At 44.1% G+C, this 14,597-nt stretch overlaps 1 protein-coding gene across 4 annotated transcripts in view; it reads right to left on the bottom strand.

The window, feature by feature from the left end:
• ERBB4 (erb-b2 receptor tyrosine kinase 4) overlaps positions 1 to 14,597 on the bottom strand; it is an 833,408-nt gene that overhangs the window by 546,664 nt on the left and 272,147 nt on the right. The window contains exon 1 of one of the 4 annotated variants that reach the window (XM_081196714.1): positions 12,643 to 12,662. The exons of the other annotated variants lie outside the window; for them this stretch is intronic. The gene's annotated coding sequence lies outside the window, so the exon portion shown is untranslated. Of the gene's footprint in view, positions 1 to 12,642; positions 12,663 to 14,597 lie in introns of those variants that run through there. 4 annotated transcript variants of the gene reach the window in all.

Genomic DNA, 14,597 nt, shown 5'->3' with positions numbered 1-14,597 from the left:
CAAACATGCCCTCAGCGCACAAGGTCATAAAAGCTGCCTTATCTGTTAGCCTAGCAGCACGCAAAGCATTGATTACTTCCCTGTGTGTATAACACCCTTCTTTTTTACACTTTGAGTCGTAGCTTCCTGGTCTCTCTTCCCACCCCTGTGAACATTGCCATAGCTGCTGCTCCTTCCATACATTCCTTTTGCCTAGATGAAGGCAAGTGAGGGACCAACTCTGGGAGCTTAGAATTTCTAGCTTATTATTCCTATCTTTCAAACCTCTTCAGCATGCACTGCTTGTCTGGGAAAACAGACTTGTACAATTTCTGCAGGGGAGCATCTAATTTACAACTAATTAGTAAACTTACTCTGTGTCAAATTTATTCTGCAGCTCTAGCGTACCCCAAAGACAATAACAATTTTCCTTTATTAAAAGAGAGAGGGAGAGAATATGTCTCTTTGTCTCATCTGCTTTGAATCTCTTCAAGACTCACTACATTGCTTAAATACCTTGCTAAATAACTTGTCATACCAGCAGCTTTTCACAAAAAAAGGAGGCCACATGAAAACACTTTTGCATGGCAACTGCTCCACAGAGCAACCCATTTTTGTTTCTTTCTGTACCCGCTTGCAGAGTTGCCCCATTATGGAAACAAACCCACCCACATACACCAGTCACCAGCAGAGACATTTGGCAGCAAACTAGAAATAAATTGCACTGTGGGTGCTGACCGGGGCACTGAGCACGCACAAAACATCTTGCCATGTAGGGCAGCCAAACAGCATAGGCAGCCCAAGCAGCTTCTAGAAGAGATGCTGCTCGTCTTCTCAATTCGCTGACATGCCATCATTTTTTCTGTTGCCATTGATTGTGTTTTCTTCACACTGCTCCTAAGCTCCTCTCTCCTCTGGACCTCCTCCAAAACCTACATTCTTCCCTTTCCAAAAATACTTGATGGGCTGGCCAAGTTCTTTGTACCATTTTCTCTGTGCGATATCCAGTGGACTAGCTAATGCCTCATAAGTAGTTCTGCTATGCCCAGGGCAAAGTATTGAGCCCTTCTCTCCTGTGGCAGCAGAAAGGAAGGAAGGAAGGAAGGAAGGAAGGAAGGAAGGAAGGAAGGAAGGGAGGGAGGGAGGAAGGGAGGGAGGAAGGGAGGGAGGGAGGGAGGAAGGGAGGGAGGAATTTAAGCTGGGAGCACCCATCTAGCTTGTACTAGTCTTGACCCAAATACGTCTGTTTACTTGTGGTACCAGAGGGGTGAGAGCAGGGGGAGCATTTTTCCCCTCAACTCCCTGACTGCACCCCCAGCCATTATTCCCCCAAAGATCACACAACCCTCCCACTTGTGCATCACCAAAAGAAGAGGAAACACATCACTGACTGCATAACATTTAGCACACAGAATTATAGAACTGGAAGGGACCCCAAGAGTCATCTAGTCCAACCCCCTGTAATGCAGGGATCTCAACTGAAGCATCGGTGACAGATGGCCATCCAACCTCTGCTTAAAAACCTCCAGTGAAGGAGAGTCCACCACCTCCGAGGGAGACCGTTCCACAGTGGAGCAGCTCTTATGCTTACAATTGTGCTCTTTAGCCTTGGATTGCCAGACGTTTTTTATTGCAGCTACCATCATCCCCAGCCAGCTTAGTCAAAAATCAAGGGTAAAGGGAGCTGTGGTCTACCCTATGGTTGAAGAACACCAGGCACAAACAGAAATATCAGTGCCGTTTCTCCACGCAAAGAGGTGCTGAACTCACAATGAACTGTTTACTTGTAATGGCAATGGCACCCGCCTGAGAGGAACTGAGTTCTGGCTGAAAAAAAGTCTGGTTATTATAATTCAAATGGAAATACATTTACAATGAAATAAGTTCCACTGAGTTTGGTAGAGCTTACTTCCGTGTAGGATAGAAGCCTTAAGTCCAGCCATTTATATCCTGCTCAATTCCATCCCATTTGCTAGAGCGGTGGTTCCTAATTAGCCAAGTACTGCAAACCTCCTGTTTTCTTAAAAAGCCAAGTCATGGACCTCCTAATTTTGTAAATTTTGTTATCTCTATGGTAGTTTTTGTTATGTTAATGGTGTCACAGAGCCCCTGGGTGGGTTACGTGGACCCTCTGGGGTCTGTGGACCACCTATTCAGAACCACTGTGCTAAAGCATTTGATTTAGAAGCAAAATATTTCAAAGGTAAAACACTGTATGGTATCATTGACCTGCTACTGTTACAACTATGGACATGACATCCAAGGACATAATTGCTCCAAATAATCTTCCTCTTCCTGGATCAATAATGGCTAGTAAATGTGCTAGCATACACACACAAACATAATGTGTAGTTATAAAGCACACACATTCTATGGTTATAAAGCACACCAATTAAGTTTACTATTTTTGTGTGAATGGCTATTTTCCTTATTTGTTTCTCTCTGCCTTTGAAATATTTATGATTTTTTTTTAAAAAAACCAACATTATTTTATGACCTACAACACTTTCTCTCTCTGAATTGGTGTGCCCTGGAATTTTGCGTAAATAAACTCTCTTTAAATAAGCTTAAGGCAACTTGTGTGCTGGGGAGAGAGGGCTTTGCTTAATTTTTGTTTTGAGGCTTGCCATTTGCTTTGACATATCGTAGAAAATAAGTTTCATCCGACATACGTAAGTGCAAATTAGAGCGACGGCAGCACCTACAAAGACTCCCCTGAACCATTCAAGAAAGGAAAACAATGCTGCGAACAGGGAGCTGGCTCAAAGGACCTCTCCAGATAAGCCAAAGAGATAGAAGATGACAACTACAAAGTATGCAGCCTGTACAGTGAAGGTTAAATATGGGCTCCCATTGCCATTATTTATCCCCCGAAACAGCTGGGAAACTTCTGAAGTAGTTAATATATCACAGGAGTAGAGGAAGCGAGACTGACTGTATAAACATACCTCAGGGCTTGCTACTGTTCCCATTAACTGCCTGTCTCAGTAAAGGCCTGCTATTAGATAGATTCCTGCTGCATTCATACTGATTGAACACTGCAGGCAGGGCAAAGAATTAGAGTGAGACACGTCTTTAAAGACTGTTCAGAAGAGGTTTTTGTGGGGTGGGGGAAGGGAGGAATATAATATAGGTGGCAATTTTATGAAGAGCCACATGTGGTTATACCAATCCCATGTCCCAGTGTATGTCAGGAACTGTACTGATAAGACTATCTGGACACTTCTTTTGTTTGTGCAGATGAAAGGGTAACATGAGATTCCGAGATATACGAGTTGCGCTGAAATGTGCAGGTCACCCTGTCGGCTTGAGGTTGAACCCATGAAGGTCAACACAAGGATTTCATTTCAGAAATACAGCAGCTGAACTCCTACAAAATCTCCCAGAGGTGAACAAATGGCAGTGAAGAGTGCAAAGTGAATGAAAATTCATCACAGAGTTTTGAAGGCAATAGAAACTATTCAGGCAGGATTCTGCCGCTTGAATAAGAAGGCAGCTTTGAAGCATTTTTTACTAAAAGGGAACGTTATGTGCGCTGCTAACTCATGCCTAGAATGGCAAATATATAAAACTGAAATTATAAAACTGCCTATTTTGAGACAACAATATCTTAGGGTCGTTTTCAATCACGCAATGGGAACAACAAAAGTTTTATTATTGTTCCTTATTTACTATTGATTCATTTCAAATAAATTGGCAACAAAAAGCCCTTCAAATCCCCCCAGTACTGAAGAAGTGTGGATCAACATGCTAGGAGAACTATTTGCATGGTGATTCCCTGAGCATGTGATTCCATTACCCTCTGTTCTGCAACCATGCTAAGTTGTTTTTAGATCAGCCAGAAGGCAATGCAGAGTACATGTGACTTCCCCAATGATATACAATGTCAGTATTTCCCAGGCCAGCTTGATCTGGGTTGCTCAGGACAATTTTTGAAAAGATTTCTAAAAGATCTGTCACATTCCAGAAGGGAAACTGTGTTTGACTGCTGCTGAAAAGAGAAAGAGTCCTGTATGTCACCTTGAAATTTAACAAATGCATCAGGTGGCTTTCAGGTGGGAAAGGACAGAGCCTATTTTATCAGCTGCACGAGGTGCTCACCTAATTATGTATAGATATTAATATGCACACCCTGAGCACAGAAAGAAGAAGAAGTATTTGGGAAGATTTCAGTGTCATGCTCTTCTGATTGTTCCATCAGTCAGGACCGGTCTGCCCCTGAGGCAATCCTGCCTCAGGTGTCAGGATTCATAGGGGCAGCAGATCTCAATGTAGATAATGATTCCCCCCTTGTTTCTGATGTAGATCTTCACTCACTCTTCTTGCCTGGTGGGGAGGAGAGCGCCGTTTTGTGGTTCACCTCAGGTGCCAAAATGTCTTGGACAGGCCCTGCCATCAACACAAGCATTTTGGCTTGGCAGACAGAACAATCCCTCTTCAGTCTCCCTGCACTGTTCCAGAGATTCTTCCTACCCCTCCAGATCATTTTTTGTGGTGCGGGGAAAGGAGGGGGGAAGACTTCTTGCACCAGTGGAAGTTTCAGCTGACCAGATTCATTATTTGAATCCCACCCTATGTGTACATACCATTTTTGGAAGCCAAGTTCAGAAGGTCCAGCAACACAAAAGATGAAGCAAAACATTTGCTCAGAATCTGAAGTTTTTTTGCTTATGCTTGCAGCTAACAGAGATATTGTGATGGGTGACATATGCAGGTCATGTCCTTACCAGATGATGACAAATCAACAAAAACTAAAAATGCCATGTAGAGTTGTCATACTTTGGAATGAACCTTACTATGTGTATGTGGTGGGAAAGTCAAGGAAATGATGCATAAGGGCTACTGTAAAATAGGATGAAGATCGTGGCTTTGTTCTATATTATATGGAAACTTCCACTTTCTCTCAGTTGCTTCCAAAGACATTTGAGACAGGTATTGTGCCATGCTATAGCATGTAGCTAAATAAGTAATGAAAGAGAACCATGAGGTCATTAATCAATTTTTGAACAAAATTTCTGTACAAAATACAGAAAAAAAAGATTTCATAAGGAAAGAAGGTGTACAAGAAAAAGTGGAAGCTGAGTGAGAACATGCTGGGAAAGCCTCAGTTGTGTAAAGTCTTTGAAGAAGAATTTCTTGGACAACAGACTACAGGGTGGTCTACCTGTTTCATGGTGAAGTCTTGCCTTGGACTGAGTGGAAAAGGTTCAAGATTCACTTCCACCTAAAAATTAAAGCAGCAGACATCTCCCCTAGCTGAAGGTGCAAGGTTTGATTAGACGTATCCCCTCTTGTGCTTGAAGCATTCATTTTGAACTCATAGAATCACAGAATCATAGAGTTGGAAGAGACCACAAGGGCCATCGAGTCCAACCCCCTGCCAAGCAGGAAACACCATCAGAGCACTCCTGACATATGGTTGTCAAGCCTCTGCTTAAAGACCTCCAAAGCAGGAGACTCCACCACACTCCTTGGCAGCAAATTCCACTGTCAAACAGCTCTTACTGTCAGGAAGTTCTTCCTAATGTTCTTCCTAATGAACTGTATGGTAGCCCTGTGGTCTGAATTTATGTTCATGAGTATACAGCCGGTATAAGTCTTATAAACCCTAACCCTGACCTAGGTGAATGCTTACAGTAGGTGTAAGCATTTATTTATTTTTAAACTCCATGGACAAAGCAACAGGTGTGCTACAAAAGGACAAAGTAATGCAGATTCCAAGCTGTTAGGAGTGTTTGACACCAACACTTGACTGTTTTTGTTAGATTCGGTATTCATTTGTGCTGCACATCATTTTGTGACACACCCACTGCTATCTACTGAAATGCTAAGGTTGTGATTTTCTTACTCATATTTTTTTAAATCTATAGTACATATATACTCAGAATTTCTTACCTTGATTTTGACCTCATATTTTCAGAGGATTGGAACCTACCAATGTTGTTTCATTTTGTTATTAGCCAAAAGAATGAGCAGCAGTTTTAACAGCAGTGGTTGGTTCACTGTAAACTACAATCCTAGCAGAATACCTAAAATTCCACAGCTGGAGGCCCCGATGCTTCTGAAGACCAGCTGCTGCAAACGACAGGAGGGGAGCTCATCTTCTTCTCTGGAGCTCATCTTCTGCTCCCTGGTTTCCCACAGACCTCTGGCGAGACCTTGGGAGAACAGGATGCTGCCCCAGGTGGGCCACTGGCCGGATCCAGCAGGCTCTTCTTATGTCCTTATATAAATCCTAGAAGTTCCTAAAAATTCCTGAACACTGTATAATTCTGTAAAGCTTCAACTGACAGAATGTCAAAGTACAGTCATACCTCGGGTTACAGACACTCCAGGTTGCGTTTTTTCAGGTTTTGGACCGCCAAAACACGGAAGTACCAGAACGGGTTACTTCCAGGTTTCAGCAGTTGCGCACGTGCAGAAGCGCTAAATCACGCTTTGCGCATGTGCAGATGTGCCGAATCACAACCCACACATGCACAGATGCGCCACTGCGGGTTGCGGATGCTGCGGGTTGGGAACATGCAACCCGCACAGATCACGTTCGCAACCCGAGCGTCCACTGTAAATGGAAAGTTGCCATGCGTCCACAAGCAGGACACTCACTACAATGTTGCCACTTTAAGGAACCCTATACAGTGCAAATTTCAGTACAAAGAAACTTCACAATTAGGGTATGTCAAACAGATGCCTTTGATATAAAAAGTATGGTGATAATTATACAGTATAAGCAAAAAAAAAAAAAGTTTTACTGTTCAGAGATCTTTCTCTCTTTTAGATGAAGAAATGCAGCATCTGCCACTGAAATAATGCGCCAATTATTGAAGCATATAATGTATCCTCTTGGGAACAGTGAGACTGCTTTATTTATTCTTAGCCAACTGTGAAGATAAACAAATTTCACTAAAAGAGGTATTTACAAAATTCCATCTACTTAGAAAGCTCATGTATCAGTGGGATTTTCTACAACGTCACTAACAGCTTTTGAAAACACTGAAATCATATGTCCTACCCAAAAAGTACATAACCGGTCCTGTGAAAATGGGGACTATCTTCTGCTGCTTTCTTGGGGACAGGCAAGATTTCTCTGACATTTATGAGAATGAGTTATTGCTTACCTCTATTAACGTTTTAAGGCTCTCAAAGTCCCCTCCCTTTGCTTGCTTTTTTAAAACTAAGATGGCACAAGGCACTCTCTGGAGCTCCTGGCTGGCAACCTAGAATGCCTTAGTGAAGTTTCTACCTGCCTAACATGATGGTTGAAAAAGAAACTTTTGAAATGTTCAGCTCATTTAGGGTATATGAAACTGAAAATGACGATTGCAGCAGCAAAAGGATAAATGGAGATGAGGGTAGACATGATTGGAGGTGAGGGGAGGGATCCTTGAGAGAGATAATGGAGTGCAGTTGTTAGAGGTTTAGGCCCACTCTCACCCAAATCAGAGCTCTACTCACCCCCTGAGCAGTCTTGAAATCTGGTCTTGGAGACCTTGTTCCCAGTAAAGAAGTAACCCTCTGTTTGAGTCAACTCTCATAAGAATGCAGATAAGGATCAAATGATGAAATAGTGATTCTTCATACAAAAAAATAGTAGCAGAGCACTTAGCAAATTAGGTATCAGGGAGAAGGTTTTCAAAAACCTAGGCTTTTCCATGACATTCTGGAGAACCGGGCCATTGTTTCCGGAGTTTCTATCCTTTGGAATTTCTATTCAATGGAGTACTGAGGAGAGGACCAGCTCAGTACATTTTGGCAGCTGAGGCAAACTGCAAAATGGCGCTCCCCTTCCCTGCCAGGGAAGAAGAGGTGAGTGACGATCTACATCAGAAACAAGGAGGGAATAAAGATCTGCATCAAGAGCTGCTGGCCCTGTAGATCCTGATGACCTAGGCCAGAGATGTTCAACCTTTTTGAGTCCATGGCTCCCTTGACCAACGACATTCTTTCTGAAGCACCCCTATGGGGCTCAGGAGCCCAGTTATGTCACCCCTTGCCTGCAGAGCTAGCAGCTTTTCACCCTTTTTCAAAACAACCTCCCCTGCGGAGTGTGCCCTCAGCCTCCTCTCCTTGGGAGGGAGTCCTCTGTGCAGTCACTGGTCTCTGAGCTGCCCCCCTTGCCCCCAAAAAGATGTGCCTTTTCACACTGCCCCACAGAGGCCTGCGGCTTGTCTGTCCATTCCCAACAGCAAGGGCTGGTGGACTAGCTGGCTGGGCTCCCTCGCCTGCTTGCTTGCTTACTCCGAGGCCACCTCAGCTCCTGGCAACCAGCACCCCCTGACCAGCTCCAGAGGCACCATTCGCCCACGGAGCTTGAAGCCAGGGCTGCTGCAAGAGGGCATCAGAGGAGGAAGGGAAGGAAAGAGGGACAGAGGCCAATATTGCCCATGGCACCCCTGCCCTAGGCAGTCACTTCACTTTGCCTCATGGGTGGGTCAGCCCTGATTAAGGGCTTCATATGTTATTTATGTTCCTCCCAAACATGTGTTAATGCCCTCCTGGTGGAATGTGTAACAATATCTACAAGCTGTCTTTCTTGGGCTCCATGATCACTGCAGATGGTGACAGCAGCCACGAAATTAAAAGACGCCTGCTTCCAGAGAAGCGGACACGGAGCAATGGATCCAAACTACAAGAAAGAAGATTCCACCTAAACATTAGGAAGAACTTCCTGACAGCAAGAGCTGTTCGACAGTGGAATTTGCTGCCAAGGAGTGTGGTGGAGTCTCCTTCTTTGGAGGTCTTTAAGCAGAGGCTTGACAGCCAAATGTCAGGAGTGCTCTGATGGTGTTTCCTGCTTGGCAGGGGGTTGGACTCGATGGCCCTTGTGGTCTCTTCCAACTCTATGATTCTATGATTCTATGATTCTTGGGAGAAAAGCAATGACAAACCTAGACAGCATCTTAAAAAGCAGAAACATCACATTGCCAACACGGGTTTGTATACTTAAAGCTATGGTTTTCCCAGTAGTGATGTATGGAAGTGAAAGCTGGACCATAAAGAAGGCCGATCGCCGAAGAATTGATGCTTTTGAATTATGGTGCTGGAGGAGACTCTTAAGGGTCCCATGGACTGCAAGAAGATCAAGCCTATCCATTCTTCAGGAAATCAGCCCTGAGTGCTCGCTGGAAGGACAGATCGTGAAGCTGAGGCTCCAATACTTTGGCCACCTCATGAGAAGAGAAGAGTCCCTGGAAAAGACCCTGATGTTGGGAAAGATGGAGGGCACAAGGAGAAGGGGACGACAGAGGCAGGGACGCGGACTTATAAAAAATATTGGGGGGGCCCGGGAAAGCTCATGAATAATAAATAAGCTCATGAATATGCAAATAAAGTGGCGCCGCCTCCTCGTGAGCGAATAGGGGCGAGCATGCTGCGCCTATTAATCAGCTCCGGAGCGGAAATTGGGTGGAGCTTTTGCTCGGGAGGGAGGGCAGGAGGCATGCAGCCCGATCCTGTGCATTTTGGGCTGGGGGAGGGGCGGCGATGGCGCTCTGCTGGAGTTGCGCCGGAGATTATTGGGGGGGCGGAGCCCCCCCAAACGAATTTTTGAGGGGGCTCGGGCCCCCTCAAGCCCCATGGAGTCGGCGCCTATGGACAGAGGATGAGATGGTTGGACAGTGTTCTCGAAGCTACCAGCATGAGTTTGACCAAACTGCGGGAGGCAGTGGAAGACAGGAGTGCCTGGCGTGCTGTGGTTCAGGGGTCATGAAGAGGCGGACACGACTAAACGACTAAACAACAACAACAAGCTGTCTTCAGTTTTTTATTATGAGCCCAACATCAAGCAACTGACTTTCTTCTTTGGCTCACCATTTCTATCTTCAGGTTTTACACCAGCTCTGGTGGTGACTCTTAGCCAACATACAAAAACATCTTATCCCACCACCACACCCTACCCACTTTCTCAAAGTGCAGGTGGTGAGGATGGCCTTCTCTTGTTGAAGATTCATTTTGAAAGTGAATTTGGAATGTCTGGGCACTTTTGTTTAGTGAAGCATGCTTTTAGATGCTCCCTGATGTCTTGGTCCTGTGAAAGGTATGTGAGCAGACCTTCTCAGCAACTTAAATGAACTGACCTAGTGCTTACTGCCAAGAGAGAGAGACTGTCATAAGAAATCACTTAGACCACATGGAAAACTGTAATTAGCATGTAGCCTAACAATCGTATCACAAGCAAAGCAGACAAAAGACAAGGAGTGAGAGGGGAAAACATGCTGAAGTCTTTGAGAGTCTTGCCTTTTATAGCAATGGCAGGATAATCTTGTTTTGAATGGCTGCAGTCCCTTTGCCAGTACTGATGCGTTAATTGTATTTCTATACATACATAAACTGCACTTGTGCACTGATGAGACGAGGCAGAGAATAAGCATGAAGGCCAGAAGTGTGCTAACTGGTTTATAAAACAGCTAAATCATTGCAAGATGTTTGTCCCAAGGACCTTATATTGTTAGGACTATAAAGAGCACTTTGTTTTATGGCAAGGAAAATTTCTAGAGGGATATTGGCGATGTTATGTAGGGTTGTGTTTGCTCGGGGACTCAGAGGCAATTTGCTTTATGGAATGGATGGAAGGACTTTGAACAATGTAATTTACCCTGTCTGTTTTTAATGCCTCTTGGTTAAAGGAATGTGTTCTTTCTAAAACAGTGTAAAATGCAGAATAAATACCCAAAGAGTAGTGACAAAAAAGGAGGGAAACACTGAAGGCTTGAATGTCAAAAGACCTGAATCATAACATCTCGGTTAGAGCATACGATCTGCTTGGTTCTCAATACACAGACACCCTTGCTTGCCAAGTGCCATCACTGCCCAGGACCACAGAAGGCAGATGGGGCTGCCCTCTCTCCTCCTGATATTGCTTGAATCCTTCATCCCCAAGGAGCCAGCAATGGTTCCTTGTGGCTTGTCACAGAGGTGTACAAAAGTATGCATGGCTGGGGAAAGTGGACAGAGAAAAGTTTTCTTCTCTCTCTCATAATACATAAGAACTAAACGACAACAACAACAATAATAATAATAATACATAAGAACATAATACATACATAATAGTACAATAGACTGCCAATGAAGCTGAATGCTGGAGGATTCAAGACATACAAAATAATGGACTTCTCCACACAGTGAATAGTTAAATTTTGGAATTCACTCCCTCAAGAAGCCTTGGATGGCCTAAAATGAGGAATAGACCAATTCATGTCTACTCACCACAAGGGTCATTTTCCAGTTCCACTGTTGGACACAGTCTGCCTCTGTGTGCCAGTTGCTGGGGAGAATGCTGTTGCACTCAGGGCCTGCTACTGGGCTTCCAAGAATGCCCACTATGAGAACAAAATGCTGGCTGAGGGGCCTCCCTCAGAGCAAGTCTTATGTTCTTGCAGTGCTGTTGCATCTGCCGCTACTATAAGTGGGATGGAATTCCCTCTGACCCTCTACTGGCAGAAGTACCAGCCACAGATTCCATGTTTGTTACAAATTGCAAATGGAAGCTCCGCATTTCCTCATTTTGTGCATGAAGAAGTGTGGAAGGCACAGGGAGCGTATCTGCAACCCAGTTTGCTGTTGAATCTGAAATCTGCTTCTGCCTCTGTCCTTTGCTGGCTCATTGAGGCCGGCAGTGTGGGCACCTTGACTGTGAATGTCTCCTCCCTTCTCACTTACCCCTCCCACTCCTGCCCATCATCCGGACAGGCAATAATAAACTACACTCTTATTATGTGCTCCTCAAATGTGCGATTTTCATGCAATTCTGGACATTCCTGCTTATTGGGGCCAATTCTTATATTCCACAGCACCATAAAGGCATATCCCAAATATATTTTCTTCTTCTTCCATTTTAATGTAAAAGTTGGCTGGTGAGTACAGGCAGAACTTATGAATGGAGAGGGAAATGAAAGGGCCTAGATAAAAATTTTCAACTATATTAACATTTTTCTTATATTTACTTCATACAGGGGCTATTTCACTTTGTGTAATTACAGGCTTCACTAGCTTCAAGGAAATCAAATCTGTTACCAGCTCCAGCAGGAACCTTCAGAAAGTCAGTCCAATAAATTGAAAGCATATATAATTTTTATTCTCTGGTTTTGTTTTTTAAGAAAAAAAAATGCTTGAACCCTATGAGCTTAATTATAGAGTTACTATAAAGAAAATATGTATACCAACAAAAGTTTATGAAATGGACCTCTATGAATTATATGAATTCCTGAACAAAGGTAACATCTCTCAAACAGAAATATATTAAACTGTTATGCAAAAGAAAAGAGACAGAGAATGTCAGGTTCTGGTTTATGTACCTTTTGTGACATTTCACAAACCCTCCATGCCTGGATTTTCATTCCAAAAACCTGTTACTATAATTAGGGTCACTCTTTTTAATAATTTCAGTATAAGAAGTGCTTTACAGTTCTTTTCTCAGAGTAGCTTTGGATGCCATATCACAAAAAAGAGCAAGGTCAGGGATGGGAAATGGCACACACATAAGATTCGCAATCTCCACATCATCACCTTTGCTGCATTAGCCACACATCCACAGAAAAATGGGATGCAAACATAAAATTGCACCAGTCAACATTATTTAGTGCTGGCATTTCTTCCCCATTTTTCTAAATAAACAGAAGTGGCTTGCAAATAAACAATAACAATCAAACAGTAATAAATATCTACCAATGCAATCCTATGGGGAGGCACTCCAGATGCTCTGATCTTTCCACCAGTGCCAGCATTTCAGCCCCCTCTCCCCCCCCCCCGCACTGTTCTGGAGGCTTCTCCTGGCACACACAAACCCTAGCCGGTTTCAGGGGGTGTGAGCAGGGAGGAGGGGGGACCCATTGTGCAAGGGAAGTTATTTCACAGGGCAGTTGAATCCCACCCATGGAGGAAAGCTTTTGTCCGCCACAGGGCAGAGAGGAAGCTCTGTGGGTGGAGCAGGAGGTCAGCCCACGGGGCATCCTTCTTGCTGCTGCAGAAACTTCTGTGGCAGCCCTCCAAAAACTGCTCTGAGCTCAGGCCCTGGTCAAGTCTGATACCAGTTTTTATGTTTATTATACCATCAGGCTGCGGAGCAGAGGGGGGCCATTCCATTGGCTTTGCTTAAGAGAGCAGCTGCCTTTGGCTCTCCCTCAATTCCTAGCAGTGGCCATTCTGTCAGATTGCAAGAGAGGGGCAGATGTGAACGAACAGGGCAGTAGCATCACCCCTGCTAAGAGGCTACTGGCTCCTCTTCTCCCTGAATACTTTTCATTCCATCTCAGCAGGTCATTATAAGAACTCTGTAACTAGCAGCTTTGTGTGCTTTCCTCCCTCTTCCCACCCCACCTCCAGTTTTCTTTCGTGTTGTGTTTTTTAGGCAAGCTGGGTCTGCTGTTGTTGCTGCTGCTGCTGACTTCTATGCTGCTTTTTGGCAAACGAATGGGGTAAAAAAATATGCTTTCAATAAATAAAAATATTAAGAATTGGCAAGCCTAGTATGGCAACAGGGCTTCAGAACACCAACACTAGTGAATGGGGCCTAAATATCCTTGTTTTGTTTCTCCAAGATCATTTCTGGACCTTCTGTATGTACTTTACAAGAAACTGCTGAATGTAAAGTGGGACTAGGAAGCACTAGCCTGGAGACCAAGTCCTTGCCATTGTGCATTTTCTGTGTATCTGAAGCTCCCTCAGCTCCAAGCAAGCACTGCATTGATTCAGCTATATAACTCCAATTTGCAAGGTCAAGATAAATAGAAAGTGCACTTGAAAGAAAGAGAACATATCCAAGTTGAATTCCAAAGAAGGCAGTAAGTTGTCGCTCACAATGCTAGACGTAGCCATGTGTGCTACTGAAATCATCTCCCCCCATCCTATTTGACTGCAGGCTTTCAATTTTTGGTAGGTGCCTGCCCGTAGTCTCTTTTCTGAACTGTTCCAACCCAGCATTTCTTTCCCTAACCCTCCATTCGCAGTTCCATCTGATTTACTGATCTATTACCCATTTATATTAGGAACTTCTTCAGGGTGAAATTGAAGCTTGTCTCCATGAGAGGCAATAAAAAGCAACACAGTCAAGAATCACTGTAAGGTGATATTTTACTCCTTTAGCCCATTAAACAATAGATAAAACACTAGAGAAGTGAAATCACAGCAGTGATGTGATCTAAAAAATCACAAAAAACCTTACATCCTCTTATTGTGGAGGAAGAGGGGAGAGGGGAGAGGGGCACCATTCCTTTCCTTACTCACAACCCCTTGCAGATTCTCTTGCCTTTTTGTGACAGAAGGCCCACCCACACTTCCATTTATCCTGTGTTTTATGGGTCCAAGTGTTGTTTCTTACTATCTTGCTTCTTTCCCTCAAAAACCCAATTGATGTTTGTTTTGATTCAGTGGTAAAAAGTGTGTTTTCCTGAGGAAAGTGGCAGGACAAAAAGAAAAAACCTCTCAGACCCATGACTTGAAATCACGGGACAAACGGAAGTGTGGCTGGGCCTTTACTGTGGGGGTGTTTGGTTCCAGCCCCACTCCTTCCACAGTTCTGGAGTGGCAGCCTCACCCTCCAGCCCAGGGTAGCCAATATGTTGCTTGACTACAACTCCCATCAGCCCCAGACAGCATGGTCAAGAGCCATGGATGATGGGAGC

This window comes from Podarcis bocagei (genome assembly GCF_964188305.1).
Source record: "Podarcis bocagei genome assembly, chromosome: 1".
Taxonomy (NCBI): Eukaryota; Metazoa; Chordata; class Lepidosauria; order Squamata; family Lacertidae; genus Podarcis; species Podarcis bocagei.
Note: the sequence above shows the minus strand (reverse complement) of the source record. Positions and strands in the feature narration are given on the sequence as shown.